At 40.0% G+C, this 26,544-nt stretch overlaps 1 protein-coding gene across 2 annotated transcripts in view; it reads left to right on the top strand.

The window, feature by feature from the left end:
* The window catches only part of galnt18a (UDP-N-acetyl-alpha-D-galactosamine:polypeptide N-acetylgalactosaminyltransferase 18a), a 285,922-nt gene that overhangs the window by 590 nt on the left and 258,788 nt on the right, over positions 1 to 26,544 (top strand). The window lies entirely within an intron of this gene.

Genomic DNA, 26,544 nt, shown 5'->3' with positions numbered 1-26,544 from the left:
TCGACTTAATGATACATGATCCTTACTTAGAACATCACGAACCAAACATGACCCCCTGGGTGGATTGGCCATGGCGTTTTTAAAAACGATTACGGTAGTCATTCGTCAATGAACGCAGTAATTCATAACTGTTTTCAATGGTTGTAAAAGTTTTCTCCAAATTTGCTACTGTACTCTCAAAACCATTAACCTCATTACTTAATACTTGGTTTCTTTACTCATTACTTAAATAACTGTATGATTCCAAGTTATTTTAGTAGTTACATTTAGGGGATACTAACTATTTAGCATAAAAAGGACACCATTTTAAACAGTGACATTTTAAGATTTTTTTTAATTGAAAATAAAGACAACCTTAATTTTGACTTATCATTAATTCATTAATACTTTTAATTAAAGAATATTATATATATATATACATACATATATATATATATATATATATATATATATATATATATATATATATATATATATACTAATAATAATGTGAGTACATTGTTCAATAGTTCAATAAAATACAACCAAACTCAGTTTTGCTCCTGTTGCCTTTTTAAAAACAGCTAGCCACGCTAGCCATGCTATCTTCTGTTTTAGTGTGCATGCCTGTAAACTAAGGTATTGTATGGTAGGCTGGGAGGCGGAATTTTGCTGGGCCTACACTCTTATGCTATTCAGTTGATTTGGGGTGATAGTTTTAGTTTTGATGTAACACCGTGACCGCACATCGTTTGTTGATTCGTGACTTGCTCACACCGGCATTGTGTTGGCATCCCATCTGAGGGGCTGCGCGGCAACGAGACGGCGAGGCAGACTGATAATGACTCTCGTCTTTGGTGGCGAACGTGTCCAGCTGTTTATCTTGGATACAGAAGACAAGGACTTGGTGCATTTTTGGATGAGGACAACTTCAGCACGTTGTTAAAAGCTAAAATAAAGTACCACCGAACTCCCGCTGCCATTTTAAAAACACGCTAGCGCGACTGAGCAGTCAGCGTGACTGCTCAGTTGCTCGGTTCTGTTTGCGCCCAATCATACGGTGCGTTCTATCAATGTATCAAATACAGAAATAGCACCCTCAACTGGTACTGCACCCTTTGATACGGGGCGTCTTTTGGCCATAAAAATACGGTACACATCAGACTGGTTGCCAGCCAAATGATGCAAATAATTAATGTTCCATTTACTACTTACTCTGGTGTTAGTGTGACAGCCTGTTTCTTTTGTCTTGTTTTGGCCCTTAAATGCCACTTTACTTGACCGCTGAAGGCCTCAGTAGATTGTCACGTAAGATAAATATAAACCACAAACTATATGTTATTTTGACAGTTTAAAGAACAAATGAACATGATAAGTTTGCAAATGGGCAGCAGGGTGGAATAGTGGTTGAAATTTGCTTCAAAGTCAGAGCATCTGAGTTCACATCTGTCGTGATCTGTTTTAGTTGCTTTTGGTTTAGTATTTAGTTTCCGGATTTCTTCCTGTTTCTTTTTCTGACTCGTTGAGCTTATTGTGTCCCACCTGTGCTTGTCGTCCCATTCCTGAGTGTTAGCCAATCAGCTCGCTCCAACTCTTGTCCAGGTGTTCCTCGTTGTCTCATCAATTTGTTGGTATTTAATTCCTTTCAGTCCTTGTCCTATCGTTATCTTCTGTCAAGTGTCTGTTGTCTGTTTCTCACCGTTTTCCAGTTTTTACAGTCTTCATCATAGTCAGGTCAAAGTTCTATTTGCTTTGTTACTTTATCCATGTTGTTTTGTATGTTATTTTTGTTCATCCCTGTAACTTGTTCGCCTTTTTTTTTAATTTAAATTAAACAACCCTTTAAGTTACTCCTGTCTTACTTCCTTGCATTCTGTTTTTATCAAATACCAAACTGGTTTAAACATTGGACAGAGCTCAGGGGAGAGGGAAGTATTGTGACTAGTCGGATAAAGTGCTCACTGCCGTAAATATGGAGTCTACAACACAGGATTGGGATCCTGATTCGCAATATTTACGACAAAAAGCTGTGTAGTGTTGATACAACTGTATGACTAAAAGAGAGCTAATGATCTGGAAAATAGACTGTACAATGTGTTTTTAAATTTCCAGTGATGCGTTTTTGTACTTCAATTCTGTCTTTCTTTTCACAAGTACAGCAGTAGCCCCGATGACTTAATTTTTCCCGCATATGGCTGAAAGGCTCCATATTAATTGGATTACCTAACGTAATTGTAAATCAACTTCAATGCAACGGCTGCCGTCAGATGCTTATTTGCGTTTACATTTTTCATATGAAGTAGGTTCAACAGAGTTCTCTTGTGACGAGAACAGGTTCTTATTGTTGTTATGCACAACATATACAAGGTGCCCCCAACGTCTCATTACAAATTGGCGGTCACAAGAGTACGTGCGAGCTGCTGCTTGTTATTTGTGTTATTGTTCGTCATTAGTGAGTCAGTAAATGGCGTGCTTCCTCACATAGTCGAATAAACTTTATACGTCACAATCATGTTTATGAGTCCCATGTCACGTATTGAATGAAGCAGTTGGTTGTGGACATGTAGCTTTATTAGAATTAACTAATGGTGCCCCGCTCTTGATTTGTTAAATAGCAACGAGACTTTATGGACACCATGCATGTCTACCCTGTTGCCTCACTTGTTTTGACAATGCCACAAATTGCAAGAATTATAGACTATGAATAGCAATGAAAATAACCAGCAGTTCTATTAATTTTCTTGCAATCAACATGAACATTTTGTGTAAAGGTGGTGAGTGTTTCTGAATTATGTGGTCATATGCATGCTTTCTGCTAATGAAGTCAAGATTCAAAATGTGGATCGTGAAGACAAGATAGCATTCATGGCCCATTTTAATGTACTATTTGTAAAAGCGTCACTGACCCAATTGCTGGATTTTTTTTTTTTATCCAACTCTTAAAGCCCAACCTAAATTTTGAAATGCATTCACTAACAACTCTACAATAATTAAAGATGGATGTGCCCAATGTTTTGACAATATTTGAACATCCTTCCAAAAAGGTGCTTTTGCCAATCATGTTTATGTCACTTATATATCTAATTCCCGGTGTTCTAGTCATCCCTCCCTTTCTTTTTTTTCCACGTTTTAATCCTCCTTCTCTACTTTGTACATCAGCAAGTCAACACAAATTAAAAACTGTGCATCAAAATGCTTGTCATTTTCATATAAGTGCTATGTAAATATTCGTACAAGGATTATGTGGTGTTCGTCAACACTTCACCTTCCGCTACCTAAAATGTGCCTTTTGAGAAGAGCTCTTTTGTCAAGTCCATTACAAATTTACATTACATAAATCCATGGAGATATATGAGGTGCAAGAAACAATAGCTTCTTTTTCTAATATATATTTGTTACACGATGTAAACAAATGTAATGTGAATATTTATATTCAATCATATTTAACCTATATCATAGTTTCTGAATCCATGTGTATCATTATTTTGTCGTGATAGACCGATATGCTTTTTTTCGGGGCCGATAGCAATTATTAGTGGTCATGGAGGCCGATAACCGATATTTGAAGCCGGTATTCATTTGTTGGAAAATGGGGTCCGATGGTGTCCAAATTTGGACATTCATTCTCTGTACTCAAACGTCGGCCTGACTGATTCGATTCATTTTGGTCACACTGATTAGTTTATTTGCCATTGTTGTGGTTTCCTTTCCACTGGCCTCACACTATGTCACAGAGCACACAAGAGGAAATATTGCACATTCTGCTGGCTGATAGTGTACTTGAATCCAAGCTATTCTCAAATACAAGTTATGTATAATATACATAAAATAATTATTTGAAAATAAGTAATGGTGTAGACTATGTATATATGAGTATTTCTAAGTAATCATTTAATCAATTATTTTGATTAAATATCTTTCATAAAACAATTTTATTCGATCCATAAAAGTGAATCAAACAACATTGCTACTTCATCTTCTCAATACCACTCTTTTGAAAGTGTATACAAAAAATGCAAATATTATTCAGTTTGAACTTGCAATAACTGTCAGGTATCGGCATGGTGGACGTTTGCTGTGGACCCAAATGCAGTGAAGCGAGGCAGGGAGTGGTTCAAACCAAAAATGTTTGATATTCAAAGGAAAACTAAAAGGCAAACAAGGAACTAGGATAAACAAAAAACACTAAAGTAGAAAATAACACAGATACATGGTAACCAAACAAACACAAGGAAATAGGCCTTTATTGTTGCATGGACGAGACAGACAAAGAACAACAAGGAAATACTAAACCAAAAGCAACCAAAACAGATCATGATAATATTTCATTAAATGTAACCAAAAAAAAAAACACATTTAAATGAAATGCAAAATAACTTCAGCTTTCTTTCAGCCATGCTTGTTTCTCTCACACTTCCGCTCATAGCCGTTATTGACTGCAAGTGTGACTTTGCTTGAAAGACTGAAGGGAACTCACAGATGGACTAAAGTACTGATGAAGGCCCACCTCTGTTAAATATTGTGACAGGCCGAGCTGCACCTGCTTACCACTAAAACAACCCACATATATCATAAAAATGAGGGCTACTGCACATTAATTTACTGCATATGGAATTGAGATATGAGAAGCTTTACATTGCCAATTTTTGCAGCGAAGTGGCTAAAATAAGAAACAGCTCACTCCGATTCTTTGACTGAAAATCCGCAATTTGAAACCACCAATTCACCATACTCCATGCAGGAAAAACACATTAAGAGCCCACACATGCAATCAGACTTTCTTTTTCTTTTTTGTTGGGCTGATGTAAGACTGGTCATTATCACAGTGTACAGCACACGCTGGCACTAAAGGTGGTCTGAGCAGGTTTCTTCTACAACATTTCTGGCACTTTATCCTCATGTGTGGTTCGTCCATTTTATTACAAAAGGTGCCGCCAGGGCCTTTTAAAGGTTCTCTTCTGGCCGAAACATCGTCAAGAGCACTGATCTACATTTCCAACTTCATATCAATTTGTAACATATTGTATAAATTACATTTGGCTATTGTCTTCATTTTATAGTGTGCCTGGCTGTCGTTTGTGGTTTATCATTATTATTCTTTCGTCCAATCGTATTTGGTGTAAACCAGTAGCATTTCCCACCTATAAAACTACAGAAAGACACTTACGCACTATTGAGTGAGTATTGGGCAACCTAGCTTCTCTTGAAAGGTCAGTCTTGAAAATGGCCTTGCAAGTGTATCCTCAATTAAATCCACACTTTCCCTCCTTTGCCCATTGTGGTTTAAAAGAGGCACAAATGTATTTTAGATTTTCCAACGGTCGCCAGTTATATGGTGTGTTGATTCCGCGTAGCGCTACCCCCTCACAAGTGAGCATCAAATTACAAGACGCGTTCATCACCTTCAACGTAAGGCCAACAAGAAGGCCTTACGGTCATCAACTCGTGATCTGATTGGCTATTGCAACTGTCTATCAACTGTAAAAGCCCCCCAACTCACACAGAACAGACGCCCGCACGATTGTATCAGAAGGCCTTGGACGAATAGTGCGTACTACTGGTATTATGAAATCTGCCTGACAACATGAGCTGGCTGAATTCTGATTGGATAAAATCCTCCAACCTAAAAATTCACCACTAGGATATAATATGACATCAATGTGAAGAATAGGCCAGCAGAGAAGGCCTTGAAGCCCTTGACCGCCCACCACTGGTAAAAACGCCTCTAAATGCACAATTGCTAGCACAGTAAAATTGAAACAATCAGATTTTTTTGTTATTATTATTTTTTTCGGAATCTGAACCAATCAGATTTCAGGTTCAATATATGGGGTCTTCCCGCAGGTGTCGTAGGATGTCAGCACTTTTCTGTCCTCTGGTTGGTTCCGAGCTACCCGAGTGGGTTCATTACATGACTGCACATGACTAAAAATTCATTTTCAAGCAGACCTTTCCCCCGCAAAAAAGAAAAAGAAAAGAAAACATGGACATTGTGAGGACAAGTCGCACAACGCTTGCAGCTGGTTGGCTTGTTTGCTGAGTAAAGGGTTTATTCACCAGAATCAGAATCAAAATTAGAATCAGATTGCCCTTTATTGTCATTGTACTCAGTGTAAAAGGAGATTGGAGAGCTCCCCTCTCCAGTGCAATGTAACAATAATTTAATTAAATATATCAATTAAAGATTAAATAATTAAATGGAAAATAAATATGAAATGAATCAAATAAAACACATTACGTTGCAGTTCTACAAGCTAAAGGTATTTGTGTGTGAGAGTTCAACCTGAAGATGGCTCTCGGGAAGAAATTGTTTTTCAGTCTGTTAGTCTTTGTTTTGTTTTCTGTAGCGCCTGCCAGAGGGCAACAGGTCGAAGAGGTGTGAGTTTGGGTGAGTATTGTCTTTGATAATCTTGTGAGCTCTGCTGAGGCACCTGGTGGTGTAGATATCCGACAGGGGCCTGGAGAGGGCAGGATATAATCCTCTGTGCTGTTTTGACTGTCCTCTGAAGCCTCACTCTGTCTGCCTCGGTGCAGCTGCCGTACCACGTGGAGACAGCAAGTCAGTAAGTCAAACACTTAATCAACACAGTCGCAACAACTACAGTCCACTTCTAGCAAAAGATGATGGCATTTATCGATAAATAATAAGCATCTCTGGGGGAGTACAATGTACGGTATTTAAAGTTTTATATTCTTATGACGTTATTAGATAAATGATTGTGAACAGTTAAACTGTAGTGACAAGATTTTTCCTTCGTAATGATGTGTTTGAAAATGAGTGCAAATGGTTGCACGTCTCAATGTGAGCCCTGCGCTGATTAGTCCGCCTTTTGCCCGAAGCCAGTTGGTATAGGCTCAGGGAAGTAGTGGTCATTGGGAATTTCTGGAACATTTATGCATTTTCCCGAATGGCTAGTCAGTATAGTGGCTGGGCGAAGCATGTGATGGCTGACCCTCACCGCCTTTCTCTTTCGAGCGTGACGACTGCGATCTGCACCCCGTACCCCCTGCCTGATTAATTTCAATAGCTTGTGGTCCTCTGTCGCAACCTCCTCGATGATTATTTTTTGGGGTATTACGTTGCTGTTCAGCACCCCGACCTACACGTATAAAGTATTTTTGTCTATTGGGGATGGAGATGTGTGTGTTGGGGCGGTGGTGTGTTGCTGAGTACATCTGCATCTGAAAGGCACCAAGGTCAAAAGTGTCATTTCTCAAAGGTTGATGGTAATGCATGTTATCACAAGTGCAATCAATCATCGAAATGTCAAGGGAGAAACACAAACATGCTTAACAAACATAAAGAAAATGTGCATCTCACATCTTTGAAGTGCTTTTTGCAGCCCATCTACATGTTCCAGTCTTGTTGCTCGCACACAACCTTCCCTTAGCACGAAATAACTGTTTAGAACATATACTTAAAATTGTAATTGATTTGTTCAGAACATTTTTCTGTAAAATTTATTTAAAATTGTAATTGGATTTGAAGACGTTTATATAAATTTATAGAAGCATGAAAAAAACACAACATTGTTGATTCGAATAGGCTGTTTGTTTTGTCAAACAAAAAAGTAAGATGTAGACAGCCGATAACTTTCTGCTTCTCCAAACCGATACTGCTAACATTTTTACTTTGTACAAATATAACTGTTGCATCTTAAAAGAAAAAAAAAAACATTTCAGTCCACTTTCTATTGCGCGGTCTGAGGATGACATTAAAACATGGCTTGTGCCAGCATACCCGCACATTCTGAACTCTTGTGACTTCGGACGGTGAGATTATGAGCAATCTCATTTGCTCTATTAATAAAGATGGTCGCGTTTTGCTAAGAATTTGGATGCAATCTTATTTACCATAAAACAAACATAGGACCAGGCCAAATCTTTCTTATTATATCAACACCACTATTTGCCACTGGATAATAATCACATCCCATTATGGGCTACAAAGAACAAAGAAATACGACGATACGTAATAACAGCAACAATGCTGATGCAGATTAAGATGCAATATTGAATCATTTGACAATGTATTATGTCTGTGTTTAAATTACACACAAAACACACGTAAAAAAAATACATTACGAGCCCATCAAAAAACCAATACAGCACAAGTTGTTGCAATAGATGAAGGAATAAATATAGCGCAGTAAAGAGGTGTCCATAGCGAGTACATTCATGGCATTTGCGTTGGAGGAGGCAGAATATATAGAAGAGATGCTGGTCAGTTATGTCACAGGCAAGACATTAGCAACGTGTTATTTGTCAAATGTAAATTTCTGGAAATGTCTGTAATTTATAGTGTGCACATGTAGGCTTCTTGCTTGATCAGAAAACTGAAACCTTGGATTAATGCCATAAATTTCCATACGCATGATCAAAGCATACTCGAGACGTCTGCTCTTGACTGACAGCCACCAACAGACAGACCGCGTGGCAGATGCACTCATATACTACATATGTACATACAAACACATGAACAACACAAGGGTGAAAGTGATGAAAAATGCCTTTCATGGTAATTTAGTGCATTAGAACACTCTTCAATCAATTCCCAATTAAAGTTATTACTGTGGAAGTTGCTATTAGTGTTTACATTATTGACTGTAGTTTCAATACAGTGTTCATCTTGGGTAAATGATGTTTGATGTATTTTCAGAAGCAGATCCATTATTTGTGCGACCGCAACGTTGGCTAAGGTTCAAAATATGTTTGTAGAATATGCACAAATTAAATTATGAAGATTCTATTGAATCAAAGATTTGACAAGCATTTCGTTTTCTCACATGGTGTCTTTGAAAAATGAATTGCCCACCCCTGACGTGACACTATGTGACTGCACAGTTCTCTAGGTAAAGGGTCTCCTTAGTCGATCAGAAAGTCTTTGCTCCTGGGTGGAAACCTTGAATGCCTATTTTTTTCTGAAAATGAGTTTTCGTTGAATTAGTCTACAAAAATCAGACTACATTTTTTGCGTTTCCATCGACTAAAACTAAACTAAAACCTTTTTGAGTTTTTGCCAAGTAAAACTAGACTAAAACTATCACGAATAGGAATGACTAAATGTGATGAAAACTAATAAGCATTTTCGTCCAAATGACTAAGACTAAGACTGAATCTAAAATGCCTGCCAAAAACGACACTGGTTGCTAGCCAATCGCAGGGCACACAAAGACAAACAACATCCGTGCCCACAATCACACCTAGTTACAATTTAGCGTGTTCAATCCACGTACCATGCATGTCTTTGGACTGTGGGAGGAAACCGGAGTATCCGGAGAAATCCCACGCAGGCACGGGGAGAACATGCAAACTCCACACAGGAAGGCCGCAGACAGAACCAAACCCTGTACGTGCAAATCAGTTGACCACCTCGCCGCTCTATCTGTCCCTAAATAAAGTAAAAAAAAAAAGTATTTGTAAAATGTATTTATTTAATTATTAGCGAAATTTGTGAGTACGAGTACAGTCAAAATATTTTTACTCCAAACTGACAACTCAACACAACCCATAAGAACTGCTGTTAAATGAAAACTCGTTCTAGCCCTGCATGGCCCAAGGCGAGTTGTAGCATCCCTATACTTAAGACAAAAAAAAACGGTTAATGTTGCTGTAATCACGTCAAAAAAGCTGTCAGAAATACCACTTACATGTAGTCATTCATCCAATCACAGAAGCGAGACGCATGAGAAGCATATGAATGAACAAGGGTGTAGGTACCATGTCGTCGGGCAGAACTTAAACAGTCGCAATGGCTCCGAAGAAAAAGGGAAACGCCTAAAGAAAGTGTTAGGAAGCGCTTGTCACAGGTCAGCGAAAAGATGTGTGATGTGCTTCTCCTGTTGTGCAACCAGGCTCTGCGTACCATGTGATAAGGGTAGGCTACCAGTACGAGATCTTGGTTTTTTGTTGTTGTTGTTCTTTACTAAAGTGACAAATGAGAAAGCACATACTGGTGATTGCGTGAGTGAGGTAATCAAAAAATTATAATAATTGGCTAACAGAGTAGTTAATGTTTTAATTAACAAAGTGGCATCCCACATTTCCCTTAATTGGTTTGCCAAAATGAACCAGTGGCTTAGAAAAGAAACAAAAAAACACCTGAATAAGGACGTCCCTGTGTTATTATGAAAGGCTCTTCTTCACATTCTGAAGGGAGTCCTTTCCTTTTTCCCTCCTTAGTCAAAATTTTGTGTTAAGGTGTGTGATTTATTTGAAATAGCATTTTTTTCTCTTATTTCTATACCACACAATTTTTAACCACGCACTAATCAGGTTAAGTATTATTTAGTCGGGGCTTGAATGGATTCATTGCATTTCCATTCATTTCAATAGGAAACATTCCTCAGTTTTGTTTAACATTTCAGGTTACAAACAGCATCATTGAATAAATTCAATTCAAAACTTAAGGTTCCATTTTACTTTAAAATGAAGATGATTGAATTCCTTCCATTTCGGTCACATGTGCCCTTCACCCTCGCTTGGGTATTAATGTAACATTATGTTGGCCATTTTAGAGAAACAGAGCCTACTGCACCGCTCATTTGTTGGAAGCGCTTTCCTGCAAGAGGAATTTTGATTCCGAAGAGTCTTGGTGTGTTAGTTTATCAACTGTAACATGGTCAGATTAAGTTTTGTTTAGTACATGCAAATGTACTGACAAATGCTGCAGGGCTCAAATCTCTGTTTGAGCTCTGCCTAGATGTGACAGACAATTAGTAGAGGGTATTATGTTACTGTGGTTTGCTTTCTCCTTCCTGTAAACAATTCCTACATGTGCCTTTGTCTTCTAATATCATCTTATTTTTAGCTTTCTGAGTCAATACAAGTTAATGCACAATGACATTCTGCTGCAGAGAAGCAGGGTGGATTATGAGGCGTGTTTTATGTGTTTTAAGATGGTATACTGTGTCTTCAAGTGCATGGCAAGGGTTGAAAATCTGATTTGGTTAGGATTTCCTATCAGAGATTCTATTTACATTGTGTTGATATGAGTATGCAGCCTGAGATCACTCCACTGCCACCTCTATTTATGAAGTGAAAAGAAAAAATATGCAAGTGCTTCTTGATCTATGAAGACCCAATCCTATTATTTATCTACAATGCCAATGAGCTTTAAGTAATAACCAATATTAATTGAAAGGAACTTAATATTGATGCAAGGTTGCATTAAGTGGTGCAGCTCCCTTGTATCCATTTCCTAGTTCACAATGGTAATTGGAGGCGTGACCAAAATAAATGATTAATCCTCAATCAAGTATTGTAATCGGGCACTCATCTGTTATATGTAGGAGATGTGAAAATAAAAACATGCAATCAAATTCTATTTGCCCCTCTAACGTTGTTATCTTGTCAGCCTTTGTGGATTTAAAAAAAATAAATGATCAGGAGTGAGCCAGTTTTTTTTTTATTCGATGCATCCGCAGCTGGGCAACAATAATCCATCTGCCCATCTTTCCATTTTTCCAAGGCATGGCAGACAGACAGTTAAATATCTAGAGTATGCCCTGAATTCCTTGTCCTGAGTGACTAGTAATGCTCCAATTGTTCGGCCATCTATCGTGATTGGCCAATTTCTGAGAAAATCAATCAGTGCCTTTCATTATCGATCAAAAAAGTAACACCCGCAGCTTGTACTTGTATATTGCGTATTTTTCCACCTTATTTGGATCCTCTAAGTGTGTTGTTAAAGTAAACCCCTTGCAGATCAACACGGTCCTTGCGTGAACTTAAGGAGAGAAAGCAGACACAGTGCAGGGGAAACTGGGTATTATAATTTTTATCTTATGATTTCACACATAGGAAGACACGGTGGGCGACTGGTTAACATGGACTCACAGTGCAGAGGTCGTGGGTTCGTTTCCGGATCCGGCCTTCGTGTGTGGCGTTTGCATGATCTTCCCGTGCCTGTGTGGATTTTCTCCGGGTACTCTGGTTTACTCCCTCATTCCAAATACATGCATTGGCAGGTTGATTGGACACTCTAAATTGCCCCTAGGTGTGTATGAGTGTGAGCACGGATGGTTGTTCGTCAACCAGTTCAGGGTGCACCCCGCCTACTGCCCGAAGATACCTGGGATAGGCTCCAGCACCCCTTGTGAGGAGAAGCGGTACAGATCATGGATGGATATTGCACATGACCTAAGTATTACATTTGCTTCAGTCACCTGAGCTTGCTGTAGTCACGGATGAACCTTCTATAGAAGTTTGCAAACCCCAGGAACTGCTGGAATTGTTTGCGTGAAGAAGGGACTTGCCAATTAGCCACTGCCTCAATTTTAGCGGGATCTGGCCTAAGCTGACCCTGGGCGAGAATATAGCCAAGAAAACTAACAAAAGGGACCCCAAACTCACATTTTTCTGCTTTGACAAAGTGTTTGTTTTCTAGGAGGCGCTGCAGAACTAATCTAACGTGTTGGACATGTTCTTCTGGGGTTCGAGAGAAAATCAAAATGTCATCGAGATAAACATACACAAACTGATTAAGCATATCTCGGAGAACGTCATTGATAAGTGCCTGAAACACGGCTGGAGCATTAGTGAGACCAAAAGGCATGACCAAATATTCAAAGTGTCCAAGGGGAGTCTTAAAGGCTGTTTTCCATTCATCTCCCTCCCGCATTCACACCAAATGATAAGCGATGCGAAGGTCTAATTTGGTGAAAATGGCAGCTTTATTGAGTGGCTCAAAACAAGGGTCAATGAGGGGGAGCGGATACTTATTCTTAATCCTGATGTCATTCAGTCCTTTAAAGTCAATGCATGGTCGTAGGGTCTTGTCTTTTTTTGTCCACAAAGAAGAATCCAGCCCCAAGAGGTGAGGAGGAAGGACGGATAATACCGGTAGCCAAAGAGTCACTGACATATCTCTCCATGGGCTCCCTCTCGGGCGCGACAAGTTGTAAAGTCTACTAGAAGGCAGGGGAGCCCCGGGGAGTAAGTCAATGGCACGGTCATACGGTCTGTGAGGGGGAAGGTAGAGTGCCTGAGACTTGCTAAACACCTCCCCCAAGTTGTGATATTCAGGGGGAACCAAAGCAAGATCAGCTGGGGAAACAGGGCTAGAAGGATAGGATGATGGAGACGCAGAACGCAAACAGTGTGTATGACAGAAAGTGCTCCAGCTAACTATGGATGAGGAAGTCCAGTCTATGTGCGGGTTATGAAGTTTTAACCAGGGTAGTCCAAGAACTATAGGGGAAGAAGGAGAAGAAATTATCAAAAACTTAATGAGCTCCTGATGGTTACCCGGAATGGTGAGAGAGAGTGAAACAGTCTGGTGTGTAAACAGTACCTAGGGGGCTTCCCTTGATGGCACTGATTGGCCATGGCGAGTCTAAAGGGGACAAGGAGAATTTAGCATTAGCAACAAATTCTTTGTCAATAAAATTTTCATCTGCCCCTGAATCAATCATCACTTGAAGTGAGACAGAGTAGTTGGGGTAGAAGACAGTGGCATGCAAGTTAATGCGATGAGGAGGTTCAGTAGAGGTCCTAGTGTCACTCACCCTAAGGCTGCGTTCTGTGGTAGCAAGAGGACCCTTGGGTACGAGTGAGCACTGATTGATGAAGTGCCCAGGCTTTCCACAATAGAAACAAAGACCCTGCGCAACCCGCTGGGCGTGTTCTTCCTGGGAGAGGCGAGTTCTGCCGAGTTGCAGGGCTTCTTCCCCGGCAGAAGCAGGTATCAAGGTGCGTGTGAAAGGCTGGGCGATCCGCCGCGGAATTGCCATGTGAGGGGAGTAAGGGCGGGCAGGTCTGGCACTCCGACGGCGTTCTCTGATGCGATTGTCAATCCGGATCACTAAGGAGATTAATTGCTCGAGAGACTCAGGCTCGTCCCGTGTAGACAGTTCATCTTGAAGCTCTTCGGACAGTCCGCAAACAAAGGCTGTTCTCTGTCCCGCCTCATTCCATCCTGTTTCAGAGGCTAAAATTCTGAACTCTATGGCATATTCTGCAGCTGACTGAGAGCCCTGACGTAATGCCCATAGTCGTTTGCCGGAAGACTCATTACGGAAGGGCTGATCAAAGACTCTGCGCATCTCCTCAGAAAAAGCAGAAAATGATTTCAATGTTTCTGACTTTGACTCCCACAAGGAATTGGCCCACTTCCCTGCTTTTCCCCGAAGCAAGTTAATGACATAGGCCAGCTTGGCGCGATCATCCAAAAAAGCGCTAGGTTGTTGCTCAAAAACCAAGGAACAGTTTACTAGGAATTGGCCACAGGCTCCTACCTCTCCAGAATAATGTTCAGGTGGCGGAATGTTGGGTTCGCGGTGAAAAGGCACAGCAGTAGTGAGTGAGTCGAGCACTCCTTGATTGGATGTGAGGGCTGGAGTGGGTGACGAAGGTCGTGGTGTCGCGCTGGATGTCAACTGGATGGTCAATGAGTTGATGGTGGTGGAGAGGTTCCGAATAGACTCCATAACCTCCCCCAGGATTTGGTCGTGTCTGCGGAGGAGTGCCCCCTGTGCCCTCATGGCGTGGTGGATTGGGTCCTCTGGGTCTGCTGGGTCCATGAAGGTCAGTACGTGCTGTCACGTGAGGAGTGTGGTTTGGATCCAGAAGCAGACAGGAGATGGAAGTGGCGACGTAAAAGTCTTTATATACAAAAATTCCAAGTAATAACAAGCAGGCCTGGATTCAGAACACATGGAAGATGGCTGACATCCTCACACGAATAAAGCTTGACGTACTGACAATGTGTCACTGAGTAACTCAATCTTAAATACCCCAAGCATCCAGCCTATATGAAATCATAAAAGAACAGAGCATAGCAACTGCGTAGCAACAGATACATTAAGACATGTCACAACAGTTTTGGTGCCAATGTCATGGGTACCTTCCACATCTGTGAAGGCACAGTCAGGTTTTGGAGAAACATACGCTGCCATCCCTGCAACTGCTTTTTGATGGATACAATGTGGCGTCGTAGAACTGCAGAATTGCACTTACGAGGCTTCAAAAATGAGTCTTTCCAAACGTTTATTGAGTGTGGGTAAACATGACCTGTCCCTGCTTTTTTGGAACATGTTTCATGATTATTTGCTTTGTTTTTTTTTTTTTGTTTTATTATTATTAATAAAATAATTAGCCTGTGATTGTCTGTACTTTGGCTTTGAGGCGGCCTGTGACAAAAATAATAGCCAAGTTAAAAACAATAAAATCAAATGAGTCACAACAACAAACTACTTACAACTGAAATGAATCAAAAAGTGCTGATTATCAATCAAATATTTGACCATCTGCAATTTAGTAAATACTTCTTGGGAGCTCAACCTAAAATTTGGGGAAATCTGCTCTTTGTCCGCTAGGATGTTGATGGGTCACTTTGATGGTGTGTGAGTTAGGTGGTTTAACATTATAACAACTGCCAGCCCCTTCTAATTATAAAAGTTCTATTGGAGTGGTGTAATTTAAGTGAATCAAAAGGAATACCTATATTCATATATTAGGGAATGGAAAACAACAGGTAATTCTTTGAGGAGTTATTTTGAGATGAAGCACATGAAGTACAGAATAATTCATTGACATTGATTTTTCTTTTTTGGGGGGTGGGGTGGGGTGTATGTTTGATTAGAAAAGCTACTGTACTGTTAATTAGCTGGAATTGGGTTGACCGTCTTCAATTTGCATCTTTTAAAAGCAGTTCTTTTAAGTAATTTGGTGAGAAATGCAAAGCAAACTCAATTTTCTTTGACATTCCTACCAGAGCTGTGAACAAGATGGTTTGGCAAAGAGAGGAACCCGTAAATACAGAGGGTACCATCACCCATTTTTTAACCGTATCACAGAGACACCATGCAGTGGGTTGTGGTTTTGACCTGACATACAGTGCATGTGCCCACCGGAATGCAAACAAGTCATGCATGCAGACACATGTCTTCCAAATCCCAAACACATTAAAGTGCAAGCCATTAAATCAGCCATTCGTGCATACGCTTGTCTCTTCTCATAAGCAGGAAGTGTGTAAGGGGCTGTGTGCGCTGTGAAGGCAGTTTGTTGGAGACACACATCGGGTCTTGTATTGTGTTTGCTTTGTTGCATCTGTGTCTTCATTTCTAGATGTAGGAGCCACTTCACATTTCACAGCAAATGCATCGGACATAGAATCTCATCTTTGCGTAGTTTCTATTTTCATTCACTGTGTTGCTCAGACCACATGGTATTTCCCTGACGATGCATTTTAACATTACAAGGACACTTTCCAGTGCTACCTAATGCACGCCATTTCTGAATGTTTCGGCAACAAACCTGATTTTGTCGTCGGGGGACCACAAAACTATTAGCATTTTCCCTCATTTCTAATTTTTATCTTTTTCACTATTGTTCCGTGTTTTCTCCATTTGTGGACAATGGCTCTCACCATGTTTCGGTACAGTCCTCAAGCTTGAGGAACGGTTTTGTAACTCTTTTCACACTTATAGGGGTCACTTACTTTATTTCTCATCTGTTCTTGAATTTTATTTTGATCATGGCATTTTATTACAGCTTTTTTTTCAGATCTTTTGGCTCACTTAATTTTGTCAGACAAGTTCTATTTAAGAATTTCTTGATTGAAGGTTCCAAGAAGTTTTAAATAGTTTTGTTTTAATTCGTAAATCAAATGGCCTTTAATGTTATCATTGTTTGTGGACCTTAATAATTAGAGTGGGGATACTGAAAAAAACGAAGAATTTGAGAAGAGGGCAAAAACTTGATCACGGCACAGTGTGTACGGCCAGTTCAGGGTGTGGCCCGCCTCGCCCAGTGACATTAGGAACAGACTTCAGCACACTGGTGATCCTAGTGAGGATAACCGGTTCAGAAACTGGATGGATGGATGTAAATTGAATCCAACACTTCCCTAAGCAGGCCCCGCGACGCAAGGAAATAAATAATATCCACATTCTTATGTTGTTACTCTATTTTTATCTACTACTTTTCTATTCTCTTGCTTCCCATCAGTTAAAAATTGCGAACTTTACATTCAAGTAGCATCATTAAATTTTCACAAGTAGCCTTCCAAACTACCGAATCATAAGTGAGCAATAAAAGCTTCTGGCCTACGGCAAGACCCTTCAAGTAGGGGTTTCTTGCAGTGTTCCGCAAAGGGTTTTAGTGAGAGTCTAAAAAAAACCAAAGATGAAATAGTGCTAACTCACTGAAGAAAATCTAATTCACCTCAACATACCACCCTTTTTGTGACCAGAAAGTACCACATTTGCAAAAAAACGACGTAACAACCACCCAGCAAACCAGACGACTGGAGTTAAATGCAAACAATAAATTGAGTAGCAATGACTGAGTATTATTCAGTCGCTCACAGCCATTTATTTTGTGTCCCAAAAATGTATCTTCTGTGTTGGATGCGACACTTACTGCTTTACAGCTTAAAAGTGCCACTCTTCTCAGGAGAATTTTCCACAATACTTTTTTTGTCTGGAAATTTATTTCTGGGAAGGTCAATGATGTCGGAGGAGATAGCCTGACTTTGAATCTCTGCTGTAGTTCATCCCTAAAGTGGTAACTAAATCTGGTGTCACTACAATATAAAACCCCTGACACTGACTGAATGCCAGTAGTGGGCGGTCAAGGCCTTCAAGGCTTTCTCTACTGGCCTTACATAATCAAGAAAAAAAATATCATATTCTTCACCTTGATGTCATATTATATCCTAGTGTTGTAGTTTTAGGTGAGAGTTTTTATCCAATCAGAATTCCGCTAGCTTGTGTTGCCAGGCAGGTTTCACGATACCAGTAGGACGCACTATTCTTTCCGAGGGCTTCAGATACAATCGTGCGAGCATCTGTTCTGTCAACGTCAATGAGCTTTCACATTTGATAGACAGTTGCGATAGCCAATTAGATCACAAGTTGGTTACAATGAGCCTTCTCACTGGCCTTACGCTAAAGGTGATGAACGCGTTTTATGATTGGATACTCATTCATGAGGGGGCAGCACTATGCGGAACCAACACACCCGAAAGTAGTAACCGACCGTTTGAAAAGCTAAAATATATTCTTGCTTTTTCAAACGACAATGTCTGAAGGAGGGAAAAGTGTGGATTCAATTGCAGATACACTTGCAAGGCCATTTTCAAAACGGACCTTTCAAGAGAAGTGAGTTTGTCCAACACTCACTCTACTGTGTAAGTGTTTTTCTGTATATTATTTGTCCAGCTGTGTTGTCAAAAATTATGCGATTATGATATTCAAGTAGGAATTCACTGAAGGCCTACGTGTGAAATGCACGGCCTGCCACTGCTGAATGCAGAATGCCATTTTTTATATTGGCTTTAGTTAAAGTTACTGTGAATCGTGAATATTCTTAAAAGACTAATAAAACATTATGCATTCATTTGTTACTTTTCTCACTTTCTTATTACTGCTTGACATAATGATAATTCTTTTAAGTAGCTAACAATTTTCAACATCTAAGAAACTCAGAGTTTGTGACACCTAGAGCCTCATGTACAAATGTTGTGTCGCCATATCGCTCACGTTCAGATGTATCACAGGTAAAATGATTGTCGGAATGTCCGGTGCTTCACGGACGTTACTTGGCTGGTGTAGATGTTTTTCTTGCTTTCGTGCTGTTGGAGAGTCGCGGAAGTAGTGGTGTGCAAAATACAGTTGATGTCCTGGGCGAAGTGCTGGTTTCGATGCCCCCCGAAAACATTTTCCGTTGCCAGGCGATGGGAGGAGGTGTTTTTACTATTGCGACGTCCACCCAACTCAGAGATTGAACTCACACGGCCACCACGTATCCAGTTTGGGAGCCCAAAGTTCTGACCGCTAAACTAAGAAGTTGGGCCGCCCTCACTGCTCAGCACCCTTTTAGGAGGTATTGACTCCTGAGATCACTGTGTCAAAGACATTTTTCAGGCCTCGACTTCGTTAGCCAGCATCTCCAGCTCACATTTTGTGAAGTTCCACAATTGTATCGGTGACCCTTGTCTTGATGAATAGATTCGCTGATCATGCGGTGTGATTATTCCCACCTGCGGGCCATATTTTGCACATTCATACAAGGAGGTGGAGAAGGAGGAGCCTGGTACTCCAACATTTTTGCATTGATTGAAATGTATGAAAGGAATGGATTTGGATTTTTTTTTTTCATGCAAGGTTTTCTGGATTTATAAGCCGTGTTTTAGTATGAATGTCACATGAGGCCCCTGGTTAGAAAAGATAACATGACGGTTACCAAAACCATTTGAATGAGTTAGTAGATGCTGAACTCAATCACCAATGTCATGTCAAACCATAAAATGTAAAATATAAACACAGTATAGCACTACTTTTAGTTTGAAAGTAGGCATATGGCGATTTGGCGGACGGGGGACCCAGAAGAGAAGTCAAGTAGCGTCAGTTCGGTCAAGTTTATGGAGCAGATGCACTCAGTTACAAGCGTGAGTGCCATAGAAAACTGCTTGCTGCTGAAATGGGACGTAACAAAGCCCCAGTTGAATTAGCAAGCAATACGACATCCCGTTCATGCGTCTGTCTTTCACAACTGCCGTTCACTGAACCGGCAGGTGCCTTTAACGTTAACCAGTTGAACAAGCCAAATACAATTGCACAACTGACTGTCCCTGACTACTTCAAACTTGAGCGACGGCAGACATGTTCAGTGGTGTCTGGAAGCTAGCTGTAGTTAGCACACAGTGTGTGTTTGATGTAACTTTGTAACACTAACACGATGTCCTTTATAGTACGCTAACATATTGTAGCGTCTACTATGGATTATGGAGGCATAAGTCAGTGAACTCATGTTTATCAACAACCAAAACTGTGCGTGTTTGTCCATGTTTGACATTGAATGAGAATGTTCTAATACGGACTCTTGCAAACAGAATGTTGCGTATATGATTTGAGAAATAGCATTACTCGAACTGACAGAACATATTTGCCACAAGCCCTCATTGGCATTACATGAACATAAAGTGCATAACTAAGGTTGTTGCAATGTACTACGTTATGCTACTAAAAAAATAAAATAAAATAAAAAAATACTACTACTACTATTTACATAAGGATTTTTTGGGGGTTTGTACCACAGGCATTGATTTTGTAAATAAATTAACTACTGTTAAATTATGCATACTAGTGAAGAAAAACAAAAAGTTTTGGACAAAGGTTGAATCAAAACAAAATCAAAAACGAATGCAAGTGTTTATTTTAGTTTATTTTCAGTGCATTTTTGTAGTTTGCAGGATTAGTGCAATTCAGCATAGTGCATATTGTTGGTATAATTTTAAAATGCCCTAAACAATTACGATTACAGCACTAAAATTTTAAAGCCACAGTATTGCCTTCAATTTCAACTGCACCATCATTTATAAAGATCTCAGAAATGCTGGCACAAGTTGCAAAGGTTAATCAAAGTTGAATGTTGTAGCATCTTATTAATTTCTATACATCTTATAAAATTTAAACTCTAAACTAATTAGGGTTCATTGATGGTGTAGTGGTACATTCGGCTGACTTGTGAGCGGGCAGCATGGGTTTGGTTCCCACTCGGTGACGGGGTCTATGTCTGCCCCGTGACGGCCTGGTGACCAGTTCAGTGGGTGGTGCACCGTTCGCCCTTTGTCAGATGGGATAGGCATCAGCACCCTCCCGCGACCCTGTACAGGATAAGTGGTTCAGATAATGACATGACATGACTAATTAGGGTTATATAAGAGCATCTGCTTGAAACCAATCAACCTAAGGTTCACAAGCTGTGTCGTGATTGGTTGTTACCTGAGCTCTCAACATGTGATGTGATTTTCAGTCAACAGCAAGTGGCAAAATAAAGTTTTAGTTATTAGTGAAAAATAATAAAATTATTAGTTATTAATTAATTATTATTAATTAAAAATGTACTCCTGAAAATTGCAAAATTAGTAAAATATCCCTCTGCTATGTAATCTTTCTTTTTTTATTTTACTGGTTTGTGATGGTATTTAACTTGATAGATTATACTTTTTCAGTAAAGTATCAGGCAAATTCATTTACCTGTTAAGCGTAGGGATGGGTATCGATTTTGTCACTACTACTATCAACGATACCGTTTATCAATCCGATGCCTTACAGGTATTGCTATCAGTCCTTTTTTTTTGTTTAGAAAAACATAAAAACAGAAATATTAGAACTCATGCTCCTTGTTTTTCAATACAATTACTTGTCTTGCAACTACAATGACATTAATGTAAAATAAATATATAAAAGGGAATGATTTGAAAAAAATCACTTGTTAAACATTATATTATATATCACAACAATTATTCACTGTCACAGAAAATGCTTGCTTAAGTTACATGTGTTTTCCCCTGAGATTTCAATGAATGATTGCACCTGCGGCAATGTGCACTGAGCAGCCATGTTGGAACGTTATTTCTCCGTCCCTCTCCAGTCTGCAGCCATAACCACTCAAACCAAGTATGACCAAACTATTACGTAAGTAACGGTTGCATTGAGTGCAAATCGATTAGTCATGCCTAAAGTTGTCACGATCGCCTTACGGCGAGGAGGAGGGGGACCCAAAAGGCGAGGAGGCAGGGAAATAGATAATGTTAAGGGAATTTATTAAAGGGATTCAACAAGGAAGGACAACGGGGAAGAGAGCAAAGTAACAAATGTAACAAAACGTGACTAACAGAAAAGAAGGGCGAGGAACGAAAGCAGGGGCAAAACGCTGAGCGACGTAAACGGGAACGAGGATATGAATACGCACATGGACGAGAACAAAATGCGGTCGTGATTGTCCGTAAATAGCGGCAATGACCCGACACTGAGTAGTCGGTATGGGGAGCTGAAATAGTCCGGTCATTAGGGGAGCGGATGGGGATCAGGTGTGTGACGGTTAACGGGGAACAGGTGCGTGGCTGGTGAGGACGAGTGCTGAGGGGGAATGCCCCCACTCAGCTGACAAAACAATAACACAAAAGCATGGAAAGGTAAAAATAATAACAGAACCCTGCCATGCCCGACGCGGATCATGACAAAAGTGAAACGCTCGCATGCTACATTCGTTGCAACAAAGCTAACTCAAAGTAAATGGCGCCAGCTTGCACTGTGTGAATCTACATTATTAAAATCTCACTCCTCTGAGATGGTTTCCTTTTTCTTGCCGGTGCCAAAGTCCAAGAGTGATTTCTTGGTGATGATGCAACCTCTTGCATGAGCCAACGGGTAATGTAATTTGTTGACAGTCAGGCTCCCTTAAGGGCTTTTTAGGGATCGCTTTTGTAACGAGTAAACGATTTTGATCTGCAGTGACTGGAAAAATTCACCTTGCTCAAACATACAAAGGAAGGCATGCTTTGTAATCTATGCTAGTAGCATTGTGGCCCCCGCAGCAGTCACTTGCTCTTATCAGACAGCCATCCACAAGCTACAGGAAGTAGAAGATGACTATCAGCAATAAAAAAAAAAAAAAACATTATAGCGAGGAGCACAAAAAAGTAAAAGAAAAAAGAAAGAAGAAAGAAACAACCAAGAAATGCTTTGTTGTATTTTTCATTTTGAATTTCTAAAGCAGTGGTGTCCAAACTACAGCATGGGGCCCATTTGTGGCCCACTGTCCATTTTGCCGTCCCGTGGCATGAACTAACAATAACTTTTGACATGGCCACAATGCTGTTAAAAAAAGGTGGGAGTGTCAGAATTAGAGGTTTTTCTGTCAATAAAAAAAGAAACATTGGTATGTCCGTAATGGACTGATTACAACTAATAATTAACTTTTCTACGTATGCAAAGATACAAATACGGTTGCTCTTGCTTTGGTTCTGAATGTGGACATGGGAGTTAACTGCTGCTTAGTAGAGGGGCGGATATAGTGTCGTGTTCATCAAGGCCGCTGAACACCCCAAAACAAAAAACAAACAAAAAATAAAAATAAACTCACCTTATCACTTTAAAGGAATAACTACATGATATGAACAATGTATAATTACTTGATTGCTTGACGTGTTGTACGTGTGTGAACGATCAGAATGGATTTTAAAAGAACTCAGAAATATAGAGCTCTGCACCACACTTTTCTTTTGTTTATTATGTTTGTTTGGCGATATCTGCCTTTGCAATGGGAAGATTATCTAAAATGTGTGAATCTGCCACCCACTGTTGTGCTCTGCTGGTCTCCACTCTCAACCTCCCTCACAGAAATCTTTTTGGACTGCACATTTTCAAAGGCTCACTTGAAATCCCACTCCACAATCTATTTATGTATGTCACATATCCTTTTAGTGGATCTGACTGAGGAAGCTGAGAATGTTTGGAGAGAAGCAAGACAGGATGTCTGCGCATTCATACAAAATCATTAAAACAACACTAGAGATTCCATTTAAAAGTCACTCTTAGTATTAATTCATGTGATCAGATTGAGAAAACAGCTTTCAGTTGAGCAGAGACAGTATTGTCATAACCATGTTGAATATATTTCTTAAAAGTCTGTATTGAAAGTTGTAGCGTCATTAAGTTCAGTTACAGAGTCTGGATTTTAATTGCACACCAGCACATTTAATTATCCAATTTTGTTTCAAGAATGTTAGATTGATGAAAGGTATTACATGTCATTATAAAATGTGCACAGGCAGAATGTGAGGCAAATGTCATTGGCAGCACAATTGCAAAAAGGTTGATGGAAAAACAAGCGTGGGCGAGAGTGTCATAAAGATGCCTAAGGCAATGCAATTGAGGCTTCTCAAAATTGCTTCACATCACTAAGATGTAATGTAAAAAAAGCAGAAAATGAAAAAAAAATGCATTATTTGACTCAATACTTTTGAAATGACAATCTCTCTTTATTCTGTTCAGTCTTAGTCAGAAGTATAAGATGTAGACTAAGTAATATCATTTGTTTGACAGATGTTGCGTATTGCAGCCTGACAGGGGGTGATCGAAGAACCTTCTGTCATTAGCAATTGAAAGCAAGACAATCTATTACCAGTGTCTGTCCTTATGATTCAGTCAGTCAGAGAAACAACTTCTTTCCAACCACTTCTTATGCCTCACATTCTGACCTCGGGCAGGATAATTGAGTGGGTGGGTTACACTCTTGGATGATAACTTGTCAATCACAGCACTGACACAAAATTCTCAAATTTACATAGGTTATATGTATGGAACAATTCACTTCAGCCCCAATTCAATTCAATTTTCAGTTTTTGATTTTGATTGGATTACATTTTTTTTTAATCGCTGCCGTGCTTGTTTTTGTGCGCTCATGCAATGCCACAGCCATCCACAAACACAATTTGCATTAATGTTTGGCGCTAGCGTAAACTCAGTATATTTTAAATGGAACCAAAAACTATACACTATGCTGAGTTGCACTAATACTATGAAACTACCAATAAACACAAAAATAAATACTTGTCAACATAATTTATCTAAGTCCTTGCTCCACACGCACTCACTGCCGCAACTTTTATTCTCTTCCGTGTTGTCACGCCGCCAGTGACCACGTCACACACGCTGCTAACACACCGAAAATAATCGTCCATTATTTCAAGCTCATAAGATGGCTAATTTCCTGTTCACATCCACTAACCGGCATTACTGGACAACAAAACAAACCTGTTAAAACCCGCATAAGCTAAATCTTGCCAGAAAATGAATTTGTGCATACATTAGCCGCTTTGGACGAATAGCCGTGGGTCTCCACATTAATGAATGGGGTGTTTTCTGTAACAGGGGTAGGGAACTACGGTTCCTTGAAAATCATATCCTGCCTGCTTTAGATCTCTACCTTTTCCAACACACCAGATTCAAACAATCAACACATCAACAAGCGCTATAGTAATCTGAAACAAACGGGATCATTTGAATCAGGTATGTTGGAGTACGGAGCTATTTATAGAGGGCAGGATATGGCACTCCAGGACCTGGATTCCTTACCCCTGATCTACACTATTAACACTGGTAGACTTTTTTTCTCCCCAAACTATGGCAAGTGTTAGAGCAGCTATTGTTGCATAGCATACTGAAAGCTCTCTCAGACTCTTGTTGTTACACGAGGCTAATTTGCAGATGAGCTTGGACTGGGGTCACACTGCACAAATGGCTTTATTTATTGCACTTTATCCCTATTGCTCAAATTAAACGAAACTTAAGATGCATATTTTTGCTCTCAATTGCTTCTTCACACAGTCGTGCATATCACTTCCGTGTTTATGCTCTCTCTCTCTCTCTCTCTCTTACATGATTTAATCCTGCTCTGAGTGCAAATATTTGAATTCTATACAAGCCGTACTTGACTATTGTGAAGTGAATAGAGGTGAGGCAAAGTGTTCAGAGTCTCTTGGAATGGAAGGTGGAGTCTGGGCGGGCAATCCAAAATACTAATAAGAGAGAATAAAGGCAGCAGTGAAGCAGAGCTTGGGCGGGTCGGCAGGAAACTTAGGGTAGACATGAGAAGAACAAAAAAAACAGGGAGGCACGTTAGCACAAACTAGGCTAAATACAAGGCAGGATAAATTCTGAGAGCACAGATCTGGGCCGGAGTACCACGACGTAAACGGGATAATCTGGCACCTGACTCCTGGCTGTACTGAGCTTTTATCTGGTTGATGATGATGAGACTGATGAGCTGCAGGTGCGCCGGAGCTGAAGCTGCAGAGGCGTGACCAGAACGGGGACGAGGGAGCCGCCCAAGCCCTGTCGGGAAAACCAGAGGCTCCAAAACAGGTTAAAAACGGAGGAACACCACAGGTTAGGCACGATTAAAGGGACGGATGTAAACCCACTTCTGTCCTTGCTTAGGGCGTCTTTTTTTTTAAAAAAAACTACTCGTCCTCCCTCCACCTGTCTGGACAGACCCTTCTGTCTCTAATTTGGCATACTGTGTTCCATTGAACTCCCATAAACACCACTGCACTCAACAAATGCTTTGTGGCTGCGGCGGTTCATTCTGCCCTGCAGTGTACAGAACAACAAAATGCAAAATGCTAACTAGGGCAGTAAGGCTAGAGAACTCCAATTTATCTGACTAAGTGTACCCATCCGATTTATTTTTCATTGGCATATCCTGAGGTCTGGTTTTATTTAGTTTTTTTTTCAAAGCGGGGCCTACTTTTAATGAGGACATGCTCGAAACACAGTGCCTCTTGTTCATTGAAATCCCACTAATTACTTATGACCAGGCATTGTCTTATGGTTCCATTAATAAGCTTCATTGTACCCAATTAGCATACAGGATGATAAAAGAAAGAAGAGCGCCAGTGATTTTTGTCTCATAGACTTTCACAGTCTTGATTGCCATTTCCATCCCATTGACTGATCTGCTAAAGTTTTTTTTTTCTTTCCTTTTTTTTTTTAGTCCGTCTGCTGAAATTCAATTCAAAATTTAGTCTACTTGATGTCACCAAATATCAAGATGCGCCGGGGGCTTGGCACCCGCGTCACCACGAACGCTCAGCTAGGCATAACGCTTCTACTAAATTCATAAACACGTTAAATTAGACTAGACCAAAATGAAGATATGCATGTTTCTATGGCAAGCACAAATTATACAATGTTAAAGGTTTATACTAGTAAGACTGTAGAATTTGGGCGAGGCGTACGGTCATATAGTGAAATTATAAAAAGTACACCA

Source organism: Idiotropiscis lumnitzeri, chromosome 6 (assembly GCF_059441095.1).
Source record: "Idiotropiscis lumnitzeri isolate Australia: NSW breed Sydney's pygmy pipehorse chromosome 6, RoL_Ilum_1.0, whole genome shotgun sequence".
Lineage (NCBI taxonomy): Eukaryota > Metazoa > Chordata > Actinopteri > Syngnathiformes > Syngnathidae > Idiotropiscis > Idiotropiscis lumnitzeri.
The sequence above is the reverse complement of the archived record's forward strand: the minus strand, read 5'-3'. Positions and strand labels throughout refer to the sequence as shown.